General features: G+C 49.3%; 1 long non-coding RNA gene across 4 annotated transcripts; it reads right to left on the bottom strand.

The window, feature by feature from the left end:
• Positions 1-399: 399 nt before the first annotated feature.
• LOC109282115 (uncharacterized) lies at positions 400-23,356 on the bottom strand. 4 transcript variants are annotated; one of them, XR_009457252.1, is made up of 6 exons: positions 22,768-23,356; positions 12,680-13,012; positions 12,306-12,467; positions 5,929-6,242; positions 3,764-5,703; positions 400-683 (listed from the first exon to the last, which is right to left on the bottom strand). It is a non-coding gene; the product is annotated as an uncharacterized LOC109282115 (long non-coding RNA). The 4 variants fall into 4 exon arrangements; XR_009457253.1 differs by having other exon boundaries at positions 3,764-5,991; positions 6,194-6,242; XR_009457251.1 differs by having other exon boundaries at positions 3,764-6,242; positions 12,680-12,793; positions 12,885-13,012.
• Between the last annotated feature and the right edge of the window lie 97 nt (positions 23,357-23,453).

Below are 23,453 nucleotides of genomic sequence, written 5' to 3'. Positions count from 1 at the left end.
GCACCAAGAGTTTTCAAAGATCCGTGCTAGAGGCTGGGCTACGATGCTCGCCAGCTCCTTGAGTACCCTGGGGTGAAGATTGTCAGGGCCGGCTGACTTGAAGGTATCCAGCTTCTCAAGATGTTTCACATTTGTTAAATGTGAAAATTGATTTGCAGTCTGGCTGATAATTTTGTTCTGCTGTATACGTACTCCAGCTCTTCAGAATTTCACTAAAGGAATGTCACTCTGACAAAGACATTAAGTGACTTGGAAAGTGTTAGTCATAAACTTATGCACCCAAGGGATACTTTGCATCTCTTATGGAGCCAGATGGACTCCTTAGTGAGCGCTCACAAAGTACTGTCTTCTCAGAATGACTGACTCAGGGATCAAATCTGGGAGTTAAATTTGAGGGACAACTTCTTTATTGGTTCATTACCAGATATAATAATATAACTTTGCATATAAGAACTCAGCTTTTTTTAAAATTAGTCTATATTTGTGGTATTTGCAACATCTGTATCTGAAAGCCTAACATAAAATATAATTATAATAATTTAACTACCCCCCCACAAACAAATAGACAACCTTAACCAACAAGACGAGCTGGAAGTGGCATTAAGAAAGCACTGTCCCCACATGGAAACAGGCCACACATAGACATACACATCTTCTCTTTCACACTCTTCTTTCAAATGCTTCTGTGGGAAGAAGACAACAGATAGCCATTCAGAAAAATTCGTCCTATAATATTTAAGAAAGTATAAACTAGACGTAAGACTTTGGAAAACTCCCACTGAATACTGAGTAGCCAATGCTGTTCCAAGTGAGGTTCTGAATCTGCAGGACCTTATAGTTTCATAGTTTCATAGTAGCTAGGGTCAGGAGGGACTTGAACAGATCATCTAGCCTGACCCCTTGCCACAGGCAGGAATGAATGCTGGGTTCACAAGACCCCAGACAGGTGATCGTCCAAACTCCTCTTGAATTTGCCCAAGGTAGGGGCGAGGACCACCTCCCTGGGAAGTTGGTTCCAGATTTTGACCATTCTAACTGTAAAATATTGCCTTCTGGTTTCCAACCTAAACCTATTCTCCATCAGCTTATGACCATTGTTCCTCATCACTTCAGGTGGTGCTGGGGAGAAAAGAGCTCTGCCTATTTGCTGTTGATCCCCCCGATGAGCTTGTAGGCAACCACCAGGTCCTCCCTCAGCCTCCTCTTGCTGAGGCTGAACAGGTTCAGGTCTTTCAGTCTCTCCTCATAGGGCCTGTCCTGCTGCCCTCTCACCAAGTGGGTGGCCCTCCTCTGAACCCTCTCCAGGCTGGCCACATCCCTTTTGAAGTGCGGCGCCCAGTACTGGACACAGTACTCCAACTGTGGCCTGACCAAAGTTGCATAGAGGGGGAGTATCACCTCTCTGGACCAGCTTGAGATGCACCTTTGGATGCATGACAAGGTATGGCTGGCCTTGCTGGCTGTGGTCTGGCATTGGCGGCTCATGTTCATCTTGGAGTCAATAATGACTCTGAGATCCCTTTCCACCTCTGTGCTTTCAAGAAGGGAACTCCCCAGCCTGTATGTACGCTGTGGGTTCCTTCTCCCAAGGTGCAGCACCCTGCATTTGTCTACATTGAACCCCATCCTATTCTCATCTGCCCACTTTTGTAGTCTGTCTAAATCTAGTTGCAGCCTCTCTCTCCCTTCAAGTGTGCCCACCTTGCCCCACATCTTAGTGTCATCAGCAAACTTGGACAGTGTGCTTTCCACCCCCTCGTCCAAGTCGCTGATGAAGATGTTAAACAGTGCGGGCCCGAGGACCGAGCCCTGGGGTACCCCACTGCTCACATCTCTCCAGGTTGAGTACAACCCGTCCACCACTACTCTCTGGGTGCGCCCCATCAGCCAATTTTTTACCCATCCAACTGTGCAGGCATCAATGCTGCAGTCACTTAATTTATTGACGAGGATGGGGTGAGAGACAGTGTCAAAGGCCTTCTTAAAGTCTACGTCCACAGTGACACCATCATCCAAGGATTTAGTTACTTGGTCGTAAAAGGCAATCAGGTTGGTCTAGCAGGACCTGCCTTTGGTGAAGCCATGCTGATTGCCCCTGAGCATGATCTCCCCTGCTGGCCCCCCATAGATATGCTCCTTGATGATCCTCTCCAAGAGCTTCCCGAGCATCGAGGTAAGGCTTACAGGCCTATAATTACTTGGGTCCTCCTTCCTCCCCTTCTTAAAAATAGGGACCACATTAGCCAGTTTCCAATCCCCTGGCACCTGGCCAGATGACCACGAATGCTCATACAGCTGGACCAAAGGCTCCGCAATGACCCCTGCCAGCTCCCTCAACACCCTTGGGTGAAGGGCATCTGGACCTGCAGATTTAAAAATGTCTAGCCCTTCCAGAAGATCCCTAACTACATCTGCACTAACTGAAGGCTTGATAGAGCTATCCCCAAGATTGTCCCTACCTCTGGTAGGTGGGATATCCCGGTCCCTGTTCAGGAAAACAGAGGCAAAGAAACTGTTAAAAATATCAGCTTTCTTGTCTGGCGTGGCCACCAGATTACCGTTTGTGTCTTGCAGGGGCCCTACATTGCCTGGTGCCCTCTTCTTGTTCCCAATGTACTTGAAAAAGGACTTCTTGTTGTCCTTAATCCTGGACGCTAGCTTGAGTTCCATCTCTGCCTCGGCCTTCCTAATAGCCTTCCTATACTCCCAGGCTGAGGAGGAGTACTCCTCCTTGGTCACAGTTCCTCTCTTCCACTGGTTGTACACCTCCCTTTTAGTCCTCAGGCATTGCTGAATGCCCTTGCTGAGCCAAGGGGGTTTCTGAGCACTCTTACCCCTCTTGCTTCTCTCAGGGACTGTTATCCTTTGGGCCTGGAGGATAACCCGCTTAAGGTACGACCATCCCTCATGGGCTCCCATCTCCTCTACCTTCTGGGCCGTAAGTTCCTCCCCCACTAGTCTCCTAAGCTCATTAAAGTTGGCCCTTCTGAAGTCAAGGGCTTTAGCCTTGGTGTGAGCCCTAGACGCCCTGCGTTGGATAGTGAAATCCAGCAGGTGATGATCGCTATTGCCCAGGTGGTCAAGGACCTGCAGTCCCCTCACCAGGTCATCCCCCATGGCCAGGACCAGGTTCAGCAAGGCGTTAGCCCTAGTGGGGCTATGCACTTCCTAGATAGGTTGAAGGTCCTGTAATACAGCCAGGAACCTACATGAGCGGTCAGACCTGGCTGTCTGCTCCTCCCAGCAAATGTCTGGGTAGTTTAGGTCACCCATGACAATAATATCCCTTGACCTAACCTCCTCCATAAGCTGACTGGAGAAGTCCTGGTCTAGCTCTTCCCCCTGGTTGGGTGGTCTGCAGTAGAAACCCACTGTAAGGTCCCTTTCGCCACGCCCCCCTTGTAGTTTGACCCATAGTGTCTCTGCCCGACCCTCCTCTACCCCGAAGCTAATCCTTGATGATGTGAGGTGGTCTTTGACATAGAGCACAACCCCCGCAACCTTTCTTCTCTGTCCTGTCTCTTCTATATAGGGTATACCCCCGAATGCCCACCACCCAGTCATAGGTAGGGTCCCACCAGGTTTCTGTGAGCCCTACTAAATCTGGGTTCTTACTTGCAATCAGGAGGCATAGTTCCTCCTGCTTACACCCCATACTACAATCATTAGTGTAGAGGCACCTGAGGCCTCCTGAGGGTGCTTGTGCCTTCCTTCCTCTCCCAGGACAGTTGTGGCCCCCTGCTCCTCGGACATTGATACTTACCCGTGCTTCCCTTCCTCTTGTCACCTTGAGTGCTGGTGAAGCATCCTCTCCACTCGAAGTGGCCCCTTCCCCCAGCGAAGCTAGTTTAAAGCCCGCTGTACAAGATCAGCCAACCTAGAGGAAAAGATACGTCTGCCAAAAGGGGAGAAGTGAAGCCCATCCTACCCCAGCATGCCCTCCTTACAAAAACATGGGTCATTGTCAAAAAACCCAAAGCCTGCCTCATGGCACCAGCTCCAAAGCCACAGGTTAACTACGTCAAAGCAGGCCTCATGACACCTACCCCGTCCACTTACCGGGAGAATGGAGGAAAATACCACCTGAGCTCCCGTCTTCTTCAGTTGGTGTCCCAAGGCCTTATAGTCCTCCATGATGTTATCCAGCTTGCCCTTGGATGCATCATTTGTACCCACATGGACCACAACCAGTGGGTAGTAGTCAGAGGGCTTGATGATTTTAGGGATGGTCTCTGTGACATTGCGAATCCTTGCTCCAGGCATGCTGCAGACCTTGATTAATTTCAAGCATATGAATAGTTCCAGTGTGTTGCAGGACACTAGGTTGCCCTGCTCCTTTAAAAAGCTGCAACTGCTTGGGGAAGAGCCCTAGCAGTGAGTAGGAAGCCCCAGCTGTTGGTTACCAGGGGAGCCAGAACGAGCTAGTGGCCTACACCTGTCAGTGGTCAGCTGACCGGAAGGGGCAGGGCCTAGCTCGTATGTAAACCCCAGGGCTGAGGCCAGGAGGGCAGTTCCCTGCCATCAGCCAAGGGGGAAGGAGCTCTCCCAGAGCAAGCAAAGGGGAGAGACCTGTCTGCTGGAGCAGCTTCCGAGACTGTTAAGGGACTGAGCATTCCCCAGTAGGGTTTGAATGAGGTTATAGCCGAGCAGCTTGAATTTACATTACAGCCCAAGGGCTTGTGTTTTGTTTATGGCTGTTCAATACCGGTGGTTTGGGTGAGGCTATTAGGGGAAGGAGGAGGCCTCATAGGGGACCCACGGCAGCGTGGGGAACCCCAGTGCCAGAGAGGACGCAGCATTTGGGGTGCACTGACCCCAGCACCAGAGAGGACGCAGCATCTGGGGTGCACCGACCCCAGCACCAGAGAGGGCACAGCACTTTCCAGGGCTGTGGAAAGCCCAGGCGCCAGAGAGAGCGCAGCACTTTGCAGGGCCGCAGAGAGCCCAAGTGCCAGCGAGGCGCGAAGCAAGACAGGGCCTCGAAGGGCCCAGGGAGGACAAGGGGGCCAAATTATAACAAGGCCTAGACCAAACAACGTCAGTACCATCTGTGAGGCTCGGGGCATGGTAAAGGGGTGGTTGGAGCCATGCATAGCCCATAAGGCTAGGGTGCCCTGAAACACCCATTGTGACATCTATCTTGGAGCGGGACCAACCAGGGGTCCAGGAGTCCATGGGGTCAGAGAGTACAGCAAACCGTGTCCGAGAGGACGTAAAGGCAGCCTCCCATACTATATAATTTTCCATCAAAGACATGGCGGGTGAGAATCAAGGGTGCCCATTGGGCCAACTTGGCATGGTAAGGGTGCCTTGGGGAGATCATGGCCATCTGGCAGGACCCCATCCCGTGACACAGTGACATCAGCAAGATGAATCTGATGCTTAAAATTAATCATACAAATGTTAGGTGGGGTGTGGCCTTAGCCAATAAAGCCACTTTCTCTTCATTGAAATAAGCACCTTAAGAAATTTGAGCAAGCTTGCAGAAGGGCACAGCAGAAAATACATTGTTGTCATGGACAAGAGATTTTGTTAGATGAATAACATTTTAATAAGAAATCAAAATAAGTGACATAAAAATGTATCTAGTTTAGGATATTCACAGGTTTATAATCCATATGTGTGGTACCCTATCTTCATTCAAACACATTTCCCATTCTGTCTCCAAAAAAAGTTATTTTGGCCTGATTCACTCCTGAACAGCTGTACAAAGGAATAGAAAAACAGGATTGGAATTAACTCTTTATTTACTGAGGATCAGGTAGTGTTCTGTAGCACAAGTTCATATGTCCAAGATGAGTCTGAAAAATTAGAATTCTACAAGTTAGAATTCTAATTTTAAAAGTCTCAGAAACAGAATGAATATGCTGATGAGCTGTAAGTATTAAAGGTTCAAATTCATAAAGGGACTTAGATGTCACATCTAACCTGTAGGCACTTGGCTCTGGAAGTAGAATTCACAAACCATGAGTTAGGTGCTAAGTTCATTCCCTGCAAATAATGGGGAAGAATTACATACCATGAGTAGGATTCACAATAGCCATGGAAATACCTTAAATAGCCAGCTGGGAACATTGAAGAGAGTCTGAAATCCTGACTCCCTCCCAGACTTAGGTGCTTACCTTCCACTCTAAAATAGGCACTATATAAGATTGGGATTCACATTCCAACTTCCATTTATAAGCTTATATACCTCAGTTGTTGCTTTGGGCAGGACCGCTGGCTTGCTCAATTCTTAAGATCTGTGGAATCAGAAAAAATATATGCCTTAAACTTTGATTATTTTAGTTATAAGATGACATAACCGCTTTGCGGAGAATTGCTAGCTCTGTATAATAGAACAGATAAGAGAAAGTGTCTGTTCTTTGTAACTCCTCTGCAACTGCTTCGCTCACCACGGCCTTGAAGATAGCAAAAAAGTATGTACAAATCTGATTTCCAGGTGCAAGAAGGAGGTTTGTGAACTAACCTCGCCTCCCCAATTAGTTCCCATCCTGATTACAGCAAAAAAATTATGAAGTAATATTATAGCCGCTTTTCATGCTAATTTCACTATATGATCACGTGAGTTGTAAGCAACTGTTAAAAAGTATATAAGCCTCCTGATTTTGCTCTTGGGGGGGGACCTCTTCCAAGTGCTTGGGAAATCCATGTCACTTTGGAATCCCCCCTACAGCTGTAGTTTCTTTTGAATAAAAGCTTCTGCTGACCTGACCCAAAAGTACTCTGTGTGTGTTTCCACGACAGATCAGTTAGGCAGGCCAAGGCAGGACTGGAGCTTAGGCTGGCTACAACAATTAAGGACAATAAAAAGTCATTCTCCAGATACATAGTGAGCAAAAGGAAGACGCAAAATAACATAGGGCCCCTGCGGGACAAATCAGGTCAGTTGGTGGTTGATGCAGAGAAAAAGGCAGAGCTCTTCAATGAGTTCTTTGCTTCAGTATTCCTAAGTACTGACCAAGACAATTCCACCACCTTGAACATAGACAGATGTCCAAAAGGCACCAGACCGCCAAAGGTTAGTGCTGACTTTCATAGATTCATAGATTCATAGATGTTAGGGTTGGAAGGGACCTCAACAGATCATCGAGTCTGACCCCCTGCATAGGCAGGAAAGAGTGCTGGGTTTAGATGACCCCAGCTAGATGCCTATCTAACCTCCTCTTGAAGACCCCCAGGGTAGGGGAGAGCACCACCTCCCTTGGGAGCCCATTCCAGACCTTGGCTACTCTAACTGTGAAGAAGTTCTTCCTAATATCCAGTCTAAATCTACTCTCTGCTAGCTTATGGCCATTATTTCTTGTAAACCCCAGGGGCGCCTTGGTGAGTAAAGCCTCACCAATTCCCTTCTGTGTCCCCATGATGAACTTATAGGCAGCCACAAGGTCGCCTCTCAACCTTCTCTTGCAGAGGCTGAAGAGGTCCAAGTCCCCTAGTCTTTCCTCATAGGGCTTGGCCTTCAAGCCCTTAACCTTACATGTGGCCCTTCTCTGGACCCTCTCCAGGTTCTCCACATCCCTCTTGAAGTGCGGCACCCAAAATTGCACACAGTATTCCAACTGCGGTCTGACCAGCACCCGATAGAGGAACCAAGTATCACCTCCTTGGTTCTGTTCATCATGCATCTGCTGATGCACAATAAAGTGCCATTAGCTTTTCTGATGACTTCGTCACACTGACGACTCATGTTCATCTTGAAGTCCGCTAGGACTCTAAGATCCCTTTCTGCTTCCGTGCCTCCCAGCAGGTCATTTCCTAGGCAGTAGGTATGCTGGATATTTTTCCTCCCTAGGTGCAGCACTTTGCATTTCTCCTTGTTGAATTGCATTCTGTTGTTTTCCACCCATATGTCCAACCTGTCCAGGTCTGCTTGTAGTTGTTCCCTGCTCTCCGGTGTGTCTACTTCTCCCCACAGTTTTGTGTCATCCGCAAACTTGGACAGAGTACACTTCACTCTCTCGTCCAAGTCACTGATGAAGACATTGAAGAGTATCGGTCCAAGGACCGAGCCCTGCGGGACCCCACTGCTCACACCCTTCCAGGTCGATACCGACCCATCCACTACGACTCTCTGGGTACGACCCTCTAGCCAATTTGCCACCCACTGGACTGTGTAGTCATCCAAGTCACAGCCTCTTAACTTGTTCACCAGTATGGGGTGGGATACCGTATTGAAGGCCTTCCTGAAGTCTAAGTAAACGATGTCAACCCTAATCCTACGTCCAGGTGTTTTGTAACCTGGTCATAAAAAGAGACTAGATTAGTCAGGCATGATCTACCTGCTATGAACCCATGCTGGTTTCCCCTCAGCATAATTTTTCCTGCCGGGCTCTCGCAAATGTGAGCCTTGATAATTTTTTCAAAGACTTTGCCAAGGATGGAGGTGAGACTGACTGTCCTATAGTTGCCTGGGTCCTCCTTCCTCCCCTTCTTGAAAATGGGGACCACATTGGCCCTTTTCCAGTCCTCCGGGACCTGGCCCGTGCGCCACGAGTGTTCAAATATTCCCGCCAGTGGCTGCACAATGACGTCGGCCAGTGCCTTCAGTACCCTCGGATGGAGCTCATCCGGGCCTGCCGACTTAAACACATCCAGTTCCTCCAAGTGCCTCTGCACCATCTCAGGGTCTACGCTTGGTAGTCTGGCATCCTGCTGCTGCCTCTCTACAATCCCAGTGAGAGCCTTGTCTTGCCTCTCGCTTAGGAACACTGAGGCAAAGAACCCATTGAGGAGTTCAGCCTTGTCCCCCCTGTCCGTCACCAATTGCTTATGCCCATTTAGTAGAGGTCCTATTCCACCTTAGTTAGGTGCACTTGGAAGGGCTGGATGGGTACAAGTCAGCTGGCCTGGATGACCTCCATCCACAGGTGCTGAAGGAATTGGCTGAAGGAAGTGTCATATCTGAGCTTCTGGCACGGCTGTTCAAGTACTCATGGTGCTCCAGCCAGGTCCCTGACAACTGGAAAAGGGCCAATGTAGTGCCCATTTTTAAGAAGGGGAGAAGGGATGAGTTGGGTAACTTTAGGCCAGTCAGTCTTACTTCTATCCTTGGGAAAATACTGGAAGAAATCATCAAAGAGAGCATTTGTGAAGGCCCAGCAGGGGAAATGATGCTGAAAGGAAACCAGCATGGGTTTGTCACAGGTAGATCCTGCCTGACAAACCTTAGATTCATAGATTCATAGATGTTAGGGTCAGAAGGGACCTCAACAGATCATCAAGTCCAACCCCCTGCATAAGCAGGAAAGAGTGCTGGGTCTAGATGACCCCAGCTAGATACTCATCTAACCTCCTCTTGAAGACCCCCAGGGTAGGGGAGAGCACCACCTCCTTTGGGAGCCCGTTCCAGACCTTGGCCACTCGAACTGTGAAGAAGTTCTTCCTAATGTCCAGTCTAAATCTGCTCTCTGCTAGCTTGTGACCATTGTTTCTTGTAACCCCCGGGGGCGCCTTGGTGAATAAATCCTCACCAATTCCCTTCTGTGCCCCTGTGATGAACTTATAGGCAGCCACAAGGTCGCCTCTCAACCTTCTCTTGCGGAGGCTGAAAAGGTCCAGTTTCTCCAGTCTCTCCTCGTAGGGCTTGGTCTGCAGGCCCTTGACCATACGAGTTGCCCTTCTCTGGACCCTCTCCAGGTTATCCGCATCCTTCTTGAAGTGTGGCGCCCAGAATTGCACGCAGTACTCCAACTGCGGTCTGACCAGCGCCCTATAGAGGGGAAGTATCACCTCCCTGGACCTATTCGTCATGCATTTGCTGATGCATGATAAAGTGCCATTGGCTTTTCTGATGGCTTCGTCACACTGCCGGCTCATGTTCATCTTGGAGTCCACTAGGACTCCAAGATCCCTTTCCACCTCTGTGCCACCCAGCAGGTCATTCCCTAGGCTGTAGGTGTGCTGGACATTTTTCCTCCCTAGGTGCAGCACTTTGCATTTCTCCTTGTTGAACTGCATCCTGTTGTTTTCTGCCCACTTGTCCAACCTATCCAGGTCTGCCTGCAGCTGTTCCCTGCCCTCCGGTGTGTCCACTTCTCCCCATAGCTTTGTGTCATCTGCAAACTTGGACAGAGTACATTTCACTCCCTCGTCCAAGTCGCTGATGAAGACATTAAAGAGTATTGGTCCAAGGACTGAACCCTGCGGGACCCCACTGCCCACACCCTTCCAGGTCGAGACTGACCCATCTACCACGACTCTTTGGGCGCGGCCCTCTAGCCAATTCGCCACCCACCGGACTGTGTAGTCATCCAAGTCACAGCCTCTTAACTTGTTCACCAGTATGGGGTGGGATACCGTATCGAAGGCCTTCCTGAAGTCTAAGTATACGACATCCACCCCTCCTCCTGTGTCCAGGCGTTTCGTAACCTGGTCATAGAAAGAGACTAGGTTGGTCAGGCACGATCTGCCCGCCACAAACCCATGCTGGTTTCCCCTCAGCATAATTTGCCCTGCCGGGCTCTCACAAATGTGAGCCTTGATAATTTTTTCAAAGACTTTACCAAGGATGGAGGTGAGACTGACCGGCCTATAGTTGGCCAGGTCCTCCTTCCTCCCCTTTTTGAAAATGGGGACCACGTTAGCCCTTTTCCAGTCCTCCGGGACTTGGCCCGTGCGCCACGAGCATTCAAATATTCCCGCCAGTGGCTCTGCAATGATGTCGGCCAGTGCCTTCAGCACCCTCGGATGGAGCTCATCCGGGCCTGCTGACTTAAAGGCATCCAGTTCTTCCAAGTGACTCTGCACCACCTCAGGATCTACGTATGGAAGTCTGGCGCCTTGCTGCTGCCTCTCTACAACCCCAGTGAGAGACTTGTCATGCCCCTCACTTAGGAACACTGAGGCAAAGAACTCGTTGAGGAGTTCAGCCTTGTCCCCCCTATCTGTCACCAATTGTTTCTGCCCATTTAGCAGTGGTCCTATTCCTCCCTGGGCCTTCTTTTTACTCCCAATATATCTAAAAAACAATTTCTTGTTGTCTTTTACTTGGGTTGCCATCCTCAGCTCCATGGTAGCTTTGGCCCGCCTAACTGCCTCCCTACAAGCACGAGCAGAGGAGGTATATTCATCTTTAGTGATCTCACCCTGTTTCCACTTTTTATGTGCTCCCCTTTTGGCCCTTAGGCTGCCCTGGATTTCTCTGGTCAGCCATGGAAGCCTCCTGGCCCCTTTCCCTTTTTTGCCTCACTCGGGGATCGTCTTGCTTTGTGCCCAAAGGATCGTTTCCTTTAGGCACAGCCACCCTTCTTGGGCTCCCATCCCATCAAAACTCCTACTCTGCAGTGCTTCCTTGACTAATCGCCTGAGTGCATTGAGATCAGCTTTCCTAAAGTCCAGCACTTTCACCCTACTAGTTACCTTACCCACTCGCTGTCTTATGTTGAATTCTATTATAAGGTGATCACTGTCTCCCAAATGGCTACCGATCTGGAGGTCCCCTATCATGTCATCTCCCGTTGCCAATACCAGATCCAGTATGGCATTCCCCCTAGTGGGACCATGCACCTCCTGTGTCAGGTGGAGGTCCTGTACACAGGTTAGAAACCTGCGTGAGCGATGGGACCTTGCTGTCTGCGTCTCCCAGCAGATGTCTGGGTAGTTTAGGTCCCCCATGACTACCGCCTCTTTAGCTTTTATGGTCTCCGAGAGTTGCCTCAGGAGCCCCGCATCTATTTCTTCCCCTTGGTGTGGGGGTCTGTAGCAGACCCCTACCACCAAATCCCTTTCTCCTTGCCCCCCATGTAGCCTAACCCACAATCCTTCTACTTCCTCAACCTCGGATTCTATCTTGATGAGGGTTGATGTATATTGCTCACTGACATAAAGTGCAACCCACCCTCCCCCCTTTCTTCCCCGACCTGTCCTTTCTGTACAATCTATAGCCCTCAATATGTACCGCCCAGTCATGGGATGAATCCCACCAGGTCTCTGTTAGCCCCACTAAGTCATAGGTGTTTAGTGCAAGCAGGAGCGCTAGTTCATCCTGCTTGTTCCCCATGCTCCTAGCATTAGTATATAGGCACTTGAGCCCTGCGACTGGTGCCTTTGCTGCCCCCCCGCTCCGAGTCCCATGGGGCCCATTGTTTCTTACCTTCTTGTTTCTTACCTGTTCTGTAGTGCTGGCCTCCCCATGGCTTTCAGGTTCCCAATGTTCTCCTTCTTCAGGCTGGGCTGTCCTTGTGGGTGCCACATGGTTTGGTGGTCCACAGCTTCCTCTGCCCTCGTACTCCCCTCCCCCCAATGAGCCTAGTTTAAAGCCCGCCGGAGGAGATCCGCCAACCTAGTAGAAAACACACGCTTACCTTTGGGGGACAGGTGAAGCCCATCCCAGCTAAGCATGTCCCTCGTCGTGATGTGCGGGTCATTGTCCAGGAAGCCAAAGCCTGCCTCGAGACACCACTGCCGAAGCCGCCAGTTGGTCTCTCTGATGCAGTTCTCCTGCCGTCTTCCTCGTCCGGTCACTGCTAGGATGGAAGAGAAAACCACCTGGGCACCGAACTCCTTCAGCACGCCACCCAGAGCACAGTAGTCCGCCATCAGGTGATCGGGGGGTTCTCCTGGCCGCATCATTAGTACCCACATGGACTAGGACCATGGGGTAATAATCGGTGGGCTTGATCCTGGCCTGGATTACCTCCGTCACATCCTGAATCTTTGCTCCAGGGAGGCAGCATACCTCTCGTGCCGAGGGGTCCTGGCGACAGATGGGTCCTTCCGTACCTCTCAGGATGGAGTCTCCTATGACGAGCACTCGTCGCCTCCTCCTCTGGGTCATCGTGGATCTCTTGATCTGTTTGGAGTGTGAAGAACGTGGTGTTTCTTCTTGCTCAAGGGTTTCCTCCTCCGCTTCCATCTCCTGCAGGGTCGCCAGGGCCTCGTACCTGTTCACCAGTCGGACTGGAGAAGCTGGTACCGGTTCGCTGTGTGCTGCTCCGGTCCTGGCTGTGACTGTCTGCCAGTCTGCTGTGGAGGGTATTCCCCGGGGTGCTTCTTCCTTTGGTGCCTGGGCCTGCAGGGAAAGGAAATAACTATCAATTTCATCCTCCGCCTCCCTGATCCCCCTCAGCCTGCTAACCTCCTCCCGGAGCTCCCTCACCTGCGCCTCCAGAGCCCTAAGACGGGCACCTGCCGGACAGGTGTGGGGGCCCCCAATCTCTGCCCCCCCCGGCCCTGCTGGGGATACCCCACAGGCTAGGAGGTAGGGGGACACCAGCTCCCCCATGGGCTCGGTCTGGGTGGAGGCTTCAGACCTGCCCTGGGTAGCCTTGTCCCCCTGGGCAGAGGCCCTAGCAGCACTCCTCGTAGACACCATTCTACAAGCTACTGTTTGTAGATCTGTGTGGTGTCTACGCCCTACCCCTACAGGAGTTCCACTCCTGGCCCTCCTGGCCCGCCCTCCGGCGCGAACGCCCGCGCAAACGCCAGCGTGCTCTTACAGAGCACCTTATAGCCTGACAAACCTTATAGCCTTTTATGACCAGGTTATACACTGTCTTGACACAGGAGCTGAGGCTGATGTCATCTACCTGGACTTTAAGAAGGACTTTGACACAGTTTTGCATCCTATTCTCATAGGGAGGCTAGCAGGCTGTGGAGTGGATGCTTACACAGTCAGGTGGGTGGCCAACTGGCTTAGGGACTGCACCCAGAGAGTGGTGGTGGACGGGTCGTTCTTGGCCTGGAAGGAGGTGGGCAGTGGTGTCCCGCAGGGTTCGGTCCTTGAACTAGTGTTATTTAATATCTTCATCAGCAATTTGGATGAAGGTGTGGAGAGCACCCTCTCTAAGTCACAGATGATATGGGGCAAGGTTAACACACCGGAGAGTAGGGAGCGGACACAGGCTGATCTGAATAGGTTGGATCAATGGGCAGAACGAAATAGGATGCACTTCAACAAAGATAAACGTAAGGTACTCCACCTAAGGAGGAGGAATCCCCGGCACACCTATAGGTTGGGGGTTGAGCAGCTCAGCAGTTGAGAGGGATCTTGGAGTCATAGGTGACTCCAAGATAAACATGAGCTGGCAGTGTAACGAGGCCATCAACAAGGCCAGTCTCACCTTGTCATGCATTAGCAGATGCATGACCAATGGATCATGCATTCTCCTCTATGCAGCATTGGTCAGGCCGCAGTTGGAGTACTGTGTCCAGTTTTGGGCGCCGCACTTCAAGAGGGACATAAAGAATCTGGACAGGGTTCAGAGGAGGGCCACTCTCATGATTAGTGACCTCCATGAAAGACCCTATGAGGGGAGGTTGAGGGATCTGGATCTCTTCAGCCTTCACAAGAGACATCTGAGGGGACACCTTGTAGCTGCCTATAGGTTTATCAAGGGAGGACAACAGGGGATTGGAGATATGCTATTTACCAGAGCATCCCTAGGAGTAACTGGGAATAATGGGTGCAATGGAGAGTATATCCAGGTTAGACATTAGGAAGAAATTTTTCACAGTACGGGTGGCGAGAATCTGGAACGGGCTTCCAAGAGAGGTGGTGCTGTCACCTAACTTGGAGTTCTTCAAGAGGAGGCTTGACAGTCACCTGGCTGGGGTCACCTGACCTCAGTCCTCTTTCCTGCCAGGGTAGGGGGTCAGACACGATGATCCTTTGTGGTCCCTTCCGACTCTATAATCTATGAATAAGATGTACCTTAAGCAGGAAAGCAAAGCAGGACCTTTTTTATATAATAGTCGAGTTGTTACAGGACTTGCCCAAGAACTGAGTAACCTAAGCTTATGTTCCTTCTGAGACTCAGGAGTTTCAAATCCACATCACCTACCTCCTGGGAGAATGCCATAACCAAATTAGACTATAGCCTGGCTTGGAGAGCCCCCATCATCTGTCTTACTGAAACCATGCCCCTAGCCATGTACCAGGCATTATGTTTCTACTCAGAAAATCACAGCTCTCCTAGTAGTAATGGTGAGTGTACAGACATTTAAACAGTTTCTCCCAAAACAAAAATGATGGTTCCAGGAGAAAAATAACCTATCTCCAACCCAGTAGAAGTTGCACTAGGGGGAGTTTCTGCCAGATGCTCAGCTCCACCCATGGACTAGGAGGTGCGTGGCAGGAAAATAATCTACAGGGAGTCACCCTGATCTGGGGAAGTCATGCGCGCACGCGCACACACACACACACACACACACACACACACACACACACACACACTCTTATATATACATATATCAACAGAAATAAAATTGATGACCCTTTGTTGACCCAGTATGACGCAATGTGATCCACATTTTGTTGCAAAGTGAACTGTCCAAATTCAAATGTGACATGTGCCTGAACCACAAAGCAGAACAGTTGGACAGTGCAGTCAGAGCCAGTCCCTGTGAGTCAGTTTCTGCAGCTTTTCAGGTTTGCCATCTTGTCTTGGCCCAGCAGGAAATTAGTAAGGAAGATTATTTTCCCTTCAGCTGCTCAGTATGGGACAGATAAAATGTACACAGTCTTGGAGAGTCCAAGTCCAGAGTGCCAAAGAATGATGAGGGCAGCAAAGAATGGCCACAGTTGGAGGAGATCCAGGAAGCCATGGAAGAGAGTCTCCACCTAGTTGCAGAAAGGGCAGGTGGTTGATGCCACTAGGTCTAGGTGATGGACAAAGATGACCATGGCCAGGGCCCCATGCAGGTGCTGCCTCTGGAAGTCAAAAGTTTTCTTGGTGATGGACAGCTTATACAGGTTGCACCAGGCTGAGCAGGTTTGCTCCAGTGTTGCTGCCACCCTCCAGGTCATGTCTGGCTGGGAGCTGAGAATACAATCATGATGCACTTTGACAGTACCCTTTCAGATAGGATTGCAAAGCAGGTCCCACCACTGTCCTTAGTGGGCATGAGGAGGGACAGTAGGATACTAGGCCCACCAATCTCAGTGCTGTCCACAGATGGAGAAATAGGTAATGATGCGGGGGGTGTCTGTCTAGTGAGCTGCCACTAGGGAGGGCTCATTGTGTGCAGATATGGTCCTCCAGGACAGCAAGCACATCTATGGCTAGGGCAGCATTCACTTCAACCAGGAGGCACAAAGTAAAGCAGTCAGTGCAGGCCCAGCCTATCAGCCGGGGCTTTTGAGGCACCCTATACTTGCCTTACTCTGGAGGCTGCAACATTGTGGTATTTTATATGAGTGATCCTTCCATAAGTAGCCCCACCTCATTGCCACCAGGGCTTCTAGTTGGATGTGGTTTACAGTCATACCCAGGACCAACAAAGCCTACTAACGTTCAAGAAAATATTGGAAAAGAAACTGAAAACTCAAAAAAGGTACTTGTATTTGACAATATTACTTAATAATTATTTGCTGTTTTTATGTGCAAAGTTTGAAACCCTTCACTGGTGAAGAATGAGATGAACTCTCTTACACTGGAACTGGCAGGGAAGGGCCGAGTTGCTATAAAACAGTGCACAAAACATGTTGGACAGTGTCACTTTCTAAAAAAGGTGTAGAAGAAAGTGACAGCTGTTGGAAGGTACATGAGAACAGAGAAACATTCTGATTCAGGGTCTGGAAACATTTCTGGGCCTATGGCTTTTTTGAATGGGGTGCTTTGTGCTATAAATTGAGACTTGAGCCTGTATGATACCATATTTGTTTTATGGTAAAAAATACCATAATCTGCTTTAACAGGGACAAACAGAAGAACTGGCAGTTTACAGGAGTAAGCACATAAGTATTGCCACTTAGTCTGCAAAGTGGATTTGATTAAAATACTGGAAAACTACATGCAATTTACTCAATGACTAGCAAGAGCGTATGCCTGCTACTGTTTAGGAAAAACTAATTTCTGACACCTGGCTAGACTTGTTGTCTATCATATATATAAAAAAAAAAACCAGAACATAATACACGACATAAGAAATGCCAAGAAAAAATTAAAAACAGGCTGAGGAAGGAGACAAAATAATAAAATGGATATATTTTAATTAACAAGTAAAAAAATGGCACTGACAATGTAAGGACCCAGGAGGAACTGCAGGTAAGTACTTTCTAAGTTACAAGCTTTTTTGAGGCCTTTCTTTATATGAAGAAATACAGGTGATACAATAAAACTGTGGTGGTTTTCTATTGGGGTGCAATACAGCTCCACATCTCTCTCTACTGTTCTACTGGGAACAAAATAAGGCCCCTGGAAGATGTTATACTTAAGATGTGATTAAGTGTAATGACTAGTTAATTGCAACTTAAATAGTAACCCAGCCACACATTCAGGCAATTAATGGCACAATAAAATGGGAAATAAGACACAAAATTATTCCACAAAGTATGTGGAAGAATTTGGTGGCTAGTTTTTATCATGCCTTAAACTGACTTCATGGCAGGGTTCCTGCCATGCAGCCTGATGTGACAATCGAGCTGATTGTCAGTCCCACCCCCTGGGAGTGCAACAGTTCACCATCCACCTGGCTTTCTACTTGTTAGTGCAGGGGGAGCCTGGGATCCTGATCCTGGGCCCTCCCTGCACTAGCAGGTAGTAATGGTAAGATCCCAAGATGGGGATCTGATCTCTGATCCCCAAACCATATGGCATGATTGTTAGGATCAGGGAACAGATCCCATTGCGCCATTAAGTGAACACGTACCAGGGCTTAAAATTTCCACAATTTGTTATTTTATGGGTGATAGCCTTCTCACTCAGTTTGTATAAAATTATAGGTTCCCTCTTCCACAAGAGAGACCAACTTAAAATTAATTTTTCCACAGGCAATCAATAAGGCAAATTAAATGGCAAAAAGATTTACTACACATACAAGATAAATCATATAAACAAGCAACTGCAAGTTGTAGAGACAGAATAGGAGAAAATAACTGCAACTATTACTGAAGGATCTCACCCTGCATTTCTTGTCCTGTTCTCTTCTGACAGAGCTTTAGTACACGCAGCTTCCCAGCTTGCAATACCAGTTATTCCAGTCTCTGTAAATCGGGGCTATAGATTATCTTAAAGCTAGGAATTTGTTGACAGCTTTGGCCTCACCCAGCACATCTTAAATACTATCAATCACCTTATTTACCCTTTTTATAATTTTCTATTAAATTCTTGGGGAGCACGTGTAACCTATGCAGATGATATGTTTGAAAACAATTAAAGATTAAACCCCAACTCATGAAAGTGCTTTAATATGTGCTTAATTTTAAATTCCTTGGAATTCCTTGGGACTTAAGCATATGCCTAACATTAATTTTATGGTTAAGTTCTTTCCTGAACCTGAACCTAAATACTGGAAAATAGTAAGAAACAGATGAACATGCATAATGTATCCCTCATCTGTGGTAAAATTACTATGAACTAAGATACCCCCAAGCAAGGCTGTGTGCGTGCCTGTGAGGAGCACTCAGATTTGGACCTATTCTATGGACACAAACTCACCCTCCACACCTTCCAGATTGTTTAGCAGTTAGGATTCCTGTTATTTGTGGCCCAGGCTCAAATCTTAATACATGAATGGTGCAGGGTTTTCCAGAAGTGTAACAGGGCAACACTGCACCCTGGGTGGTAGTAGTGGCAACAGTATTAGCGCTGCATGAGACGGCAGTGGTCCAGCCACATGGCTGCAATGCCCCACCCCCAAGTCAGACACTGTGGGCTGTTGCCCCAGTCTCCCCCCCCAACCCCCTTTGTTACGCTACTAGGATTTTCATATTTTTTGAGAGAGACTATTTTTGTGCTTAGGACACTGGATTAGGGCTCCATTCCCAATTCTGTCACTGCCTTCCTTGTTGACTGCAGGCAAATCATTTGCTCGCTTAGCCTTAGTTCATCTGTAAAGATGGGGACGATAATTTTTGCTTTCTCTCATTTTATCCTGTTTTATTTATTTATGCTTTCTGGGGCCAGGGGCTTTTTCTTACTATAGTACATGTGGAGTCAAGCCTGCAAGACACTAAGCACTCTTGCCCTGGTCTATCAGAGCAGTGTGTCAGTAGCACCAGTCATATCCTAGTAAATAGTAGGGTGAAAGTGCTAGACTTTCGGAAAGCTGATCTCAATGCACTCAGGCGATTAGTCAAGGACGTACTGCAGAGTAGGAGTTTTGAAGGGATGGGAGCCCAAGAAGGGTGGCTGTGCCTTAAGGAAACGATCCTTCAGGCACAAAGCAAGACGATCCCCGAGCAAGGCAAAAGAGGGAAAGGGGCCAGGAGGCTTCCATGGCTGACCAGAGAAATCCAGGGCAGCCTAAGGGCCAAAAGGGGAACACATAAAAAGTGGAAACAAGGTGAGATCACTAAAGATGAATATACCTCCTCTGCTTGTGCTTGTAGGGAGGCAGTTAGACGGGCCAAAGCTACCATGGAGCTGAGAATGGCAACCCAAGTACAAGACAACAAGGAATTGTTTTTTAGATACATTGGGAGTAAAAGGAAGGCCCAGGGAGGAATAGGACCCCTGCTAAATGGATAGAAGCAATTGGTGACGGACAGGGGGGACAAGGCTGAACTCCTCAACGAGTTCTTTGCCTCAGTGTTCCTAAGTGAGGGGCACGACAAGTCTCTCATTGGGGTTGTAGAGAGGCAGCAGCAAGGCGCCAGACTTCCATACGTAGATCCTGAGGTGGTGCAGAGTCACTTGGAAGAACTGGATGCCTTTAAGTCGGCAGGCCCGGATGAGCTCCATCCGAGGGTACTGAAGGCACTGGCCGACATCATTGCAGAGCCACTGGCGGGAATATTCGAACGCTCATGGAGCACGGGCCAAGTCCCAGAGGACTGGAAAAGGGCTAACGTGGTCCCCATTTTCAAAAAGGGGAGGAAGGAGGACCCGGGCAACTATAGGCCAGTCAGTCTCTCCTCCATCCTTGGTAAAGTCTTTGAAAAAATTATCAAGGCTCACATTTGTGAGAGCCCGGCAGGGCAAATTATGCTGAGGGGAAACCAGCACGGGTTTGTGGCAGGCAGATCGTGCCTGACCAACCTAGTCTCTTTCTATGACCAGGTTACGAAACGCCTGGACACAGGAGGAGAGGTGGATGTCGTATACTTAGACTTCAGGAAGGCCTTCGATACAGTATCCCACCCCATACTGGTGAACAAGTTAAGAGGCTGTGATGTGGATGACTACACAGTCCGGTGAGTGGCGAATTGGCTAGAGGGTCGCACCCAGAGAGTCGTGGTAGATGGGTCGGTCTCGACCTGGAAGGGTGTGGGCAGTGGGGTCCCGGAGGGCTCGGTCCTTGGACCGATACTCTTTAATGTCTTCATCAGTGACTTGGACGAGGGAGTCAAATGTACTCTGTCCAAGTTTGCAGATGACACAAAGCTATGGGGAGAAGTGGACACGCCGGAGGGCAGGGAACAGCTGCAGGCAGACCTGGATAGGTTGTACAAGTGGGCAGAAAACAACAGGATGCAGTTCAACAAGGAGAAATGCAAAGTGCTGCACTTATGGAGGAAAAATGTCCAGCACACCTACAGCCTAGGAAATGACCTGCTGGGTGGCACAGAGGTGGAAAGGGATCTTGGAGTCCTAGTGGACTCCAAGATGAACATGAGCCGGCAGTGTGACGAAGCCATCAGAAAAACCAATGGCACTTTATCGTGCATCAGCAGATGCATGACGAATAGGTCCAGGGAGGTGATACTTCCCCTCTATAGGGCGCTGGTCAGACCGCAGTTGGAGTACTGCGTGCAATTCTGGGCGCCACACTTCAAGAAGGATGCGGATAACCTGGAGAGGGTCCAGAGAAGGGCAACTCGTATGGTCAAGGGCCTGCAGACCAAGCCCTACGAGGAGTGGCTAGAGAAACTGGACCTTTTCAGCCTCCGCAAGAGAAGGTTGAGAGGCGACCTTGTGGCTGCCTATAAGTTCATCACGGGGGCACAGAAGGGAATTGGTGAGTATTTATTCATCAAGGCGCCCCCGGGGGTTACAAGAAACAATGGCCACAAGCTAGCAGAGAGCAGATTTAGATTGAACATTAGGAAGAACTTCTTCACAGTTCGAGTGGCCAAGGTCTGGAACGGGCTCCCAAGGGAGGTGGTGCTCTCCCCTACCCTGGGGGTCTTCAAGAGGAGGTTAGATGAGTATCTAGCTGGGGTCATCTAGACCCAGCACTCTTTCCTGCTTATGCAGGGGGTTGGACTCGATGATCTATTGAGGTCCCTTCCGACCCTAACATCTATGAATCTATGAATCCTAGAAGTTAAGCACTTAAAATGCTGCACTGGCTTGAGATAATATGACTGAGGACTTTGCAGGGTCAAGCCCTACATGTACAGTGTAAAGGGACTCTCTCTGCTAGGCCCTTTAACTGTTACCTTAATATAAAATAACAACATGCAGCCAAAGTCACTGTGGTCATCATCTGACAGCACAATGAGGATGTAAGGCTAAAAACCCGGCAGGCATCCAGAATAGCAAAGGGCCCTGCTACACATTCAAATGAAAGATGGATAGAAACCACCTGTCGAGTCATTACACCTTCTCAAGATCTGGTTGGTTCTTTTTGGAGCTGGATGGACATTTTTATGGCAAGATAATTACTTTGCATGTGTGGCCAGTCTAAATTTATTGTGTGATTCACCACTTAATTGTGTGATCATTTCTTTGCATGTGTGGCCAGTCTTGCTTTGCATATGTGGCCATTCTAAATTTATTGCGGGGTTACTCAGTGAATTGTGTGATAATTGTGCGTGTGGCTGCCTACCTTAATTGCATGACTGACCAGTGAACTGTGTGATACAGGTAATGTATAGCAGGGGCCGAAGCTCCAGAAGCAGCTCCACTACGTCATGTTGTGATGATAAGCGAGAACGGAGGAATGCTGAAAAGCACCTGGTACTGGACCAGGTGAGTACCACAATGACATATCCAAAAGTCAGTGATTCACCTTTTATTACATAAAATCACAGAACATGAGGGTTGGAAGGGACCTCCAGAGGTCATCTAGTCCAGTGGTTCTCAGCCTTTTTTGTACCAGGACCCATTTGCAAACGTTGATGGCCAGTCCGGACCCAGTGCCCCTCAATTTTGACCAGCTGCGCCCCCCCAGGCCCCAGCCCTCCAGGGGGTGGGTGTGTGGGGCACAAAGATGTGTGTGGGGTAGGGGGCTGGTGTGTGGGGTAGGGGGTGTGCAACTCTGCCAGCCTGCAAGGGAAAAGCCACTGTTTTCCAAGTTTTTCTCCTTTAAAGATAAATCCATTTTTTAAAGTTTGTTCGCAATCCTTTCATATATTCTTGCAACCCACATTTGGGTCATGACCCACAGGTTGAGAAATGCTGATCTAGTCCACCCCCTTGCTCAAAGCAGGACCATCCCCAGTTATCTCATCCCTGCCAATGCTTTGTCTAGCTGGGTCTTAAAAACCTCTAAGGATGGAGAGGCCACCATCTCTCTGGGTAACCTGTTCTGGTGTTTTACTACCCTCCTGGTGAGAAAGTCTTTCCTAATATCTAACCTAAACTTCCTTCAACTTTCCTCACACATAAGGCGTGCATGCGGGTGCAGGGGCACCCTTTGAGATTGGTAGTGAACCCCCTGCAACTGGCTGCTGCCGGCGCCTGTGGGTGGTCAGTGCTTGCCATCCCCAGCCCCACCGCTGACACCGCCGTGGCCGCCTGTGGGAGCTCCCTGCTCGCCACTGCCATGCCCCTGCCGCTGCCACTACCGCCACCTGCGGGTGGTCGCCGTGTCCCTCCAGCCTCCGGGGGCACACATTGTTCATGACTTTCCTCATATCTAATAAGAGCTATTTCCTAATATCTAGCCTAAACTTCCCGCTCAAGCTGCCTACACCTTAAGGTTAAAGATGCAGCTTACCTGTTCACTCAGGGCAGGAGGACCCTCTGCCACCCCAGCTGGAGCTCCTTCATGGCCTGCAATGAAAGGAATAACGGATGTTTTCATTTTAATCCCAAGAACCGAACAGGGGAAACACTTCCCCGGTTTCTCATTTTCTGACCCCTCCACCGCATGCGCGTGTATGTGTGACCCCCCCTCACTGTGTGTGTGCCTGTGTGTGTGAATTTGAAGCACGTGTGAAGGGCGCTGTTCCTCTTGTGCCCTTTTCAAGTTGAAGCCATCTCTTGACAGTGACTGAAGTTTTGACAGTCAAAAAGGCCCAGAGACACAGCCTTTAAGGACTAGAGTTCTGTCATGGAGGTGACGGATGGCAAAGGAAAGATAAGAGCACCTGAAGTTAAGAAAAAGAAGCGGCAGGATAAAGGCAGGGCTAAAATGAGGAAGGTGAAGTATCTCAAACAAGGAGTGTGATTGTTACAGGCTGTTGATGGCCTCTTTATTCTACTGCAGGAACAAGAAAAACACTCAGCAGATTTATTCCCCCGCGCTCAGCCGCCCCTGGCCCCCAAACTGGGCCAACTGCCAACGCCCCCTCCCCGCGACGGGACGCCCGGCCCAACCCGGGCGTTGATCACAACAAACTCCAAGTCCCAGCCCCGAGCCGTTTCCCCACTCAGGATTGGCTCCCGCCTGCCCCGCCTCAC

Source organism: Alligator mississippiensis, chromosome 1 (assembly GCF_030867095.1).
Source record: "Alligator mississippiensis isolate rAllMis1 chromosome 1, rAllMis1, whole genome shotgun sequence".
NCBI classification, from domain to species: Eukaryota; Metazoa; Chordata; order Crocodylia; family Alligatoridae; genus Alligator; species Alligator mississippiensis.
The sequence above is the reverse complement of the archived record's forward strand: the minus strand, read 5'-3'. Positions and strand labels throughout refer to the sequence as shown.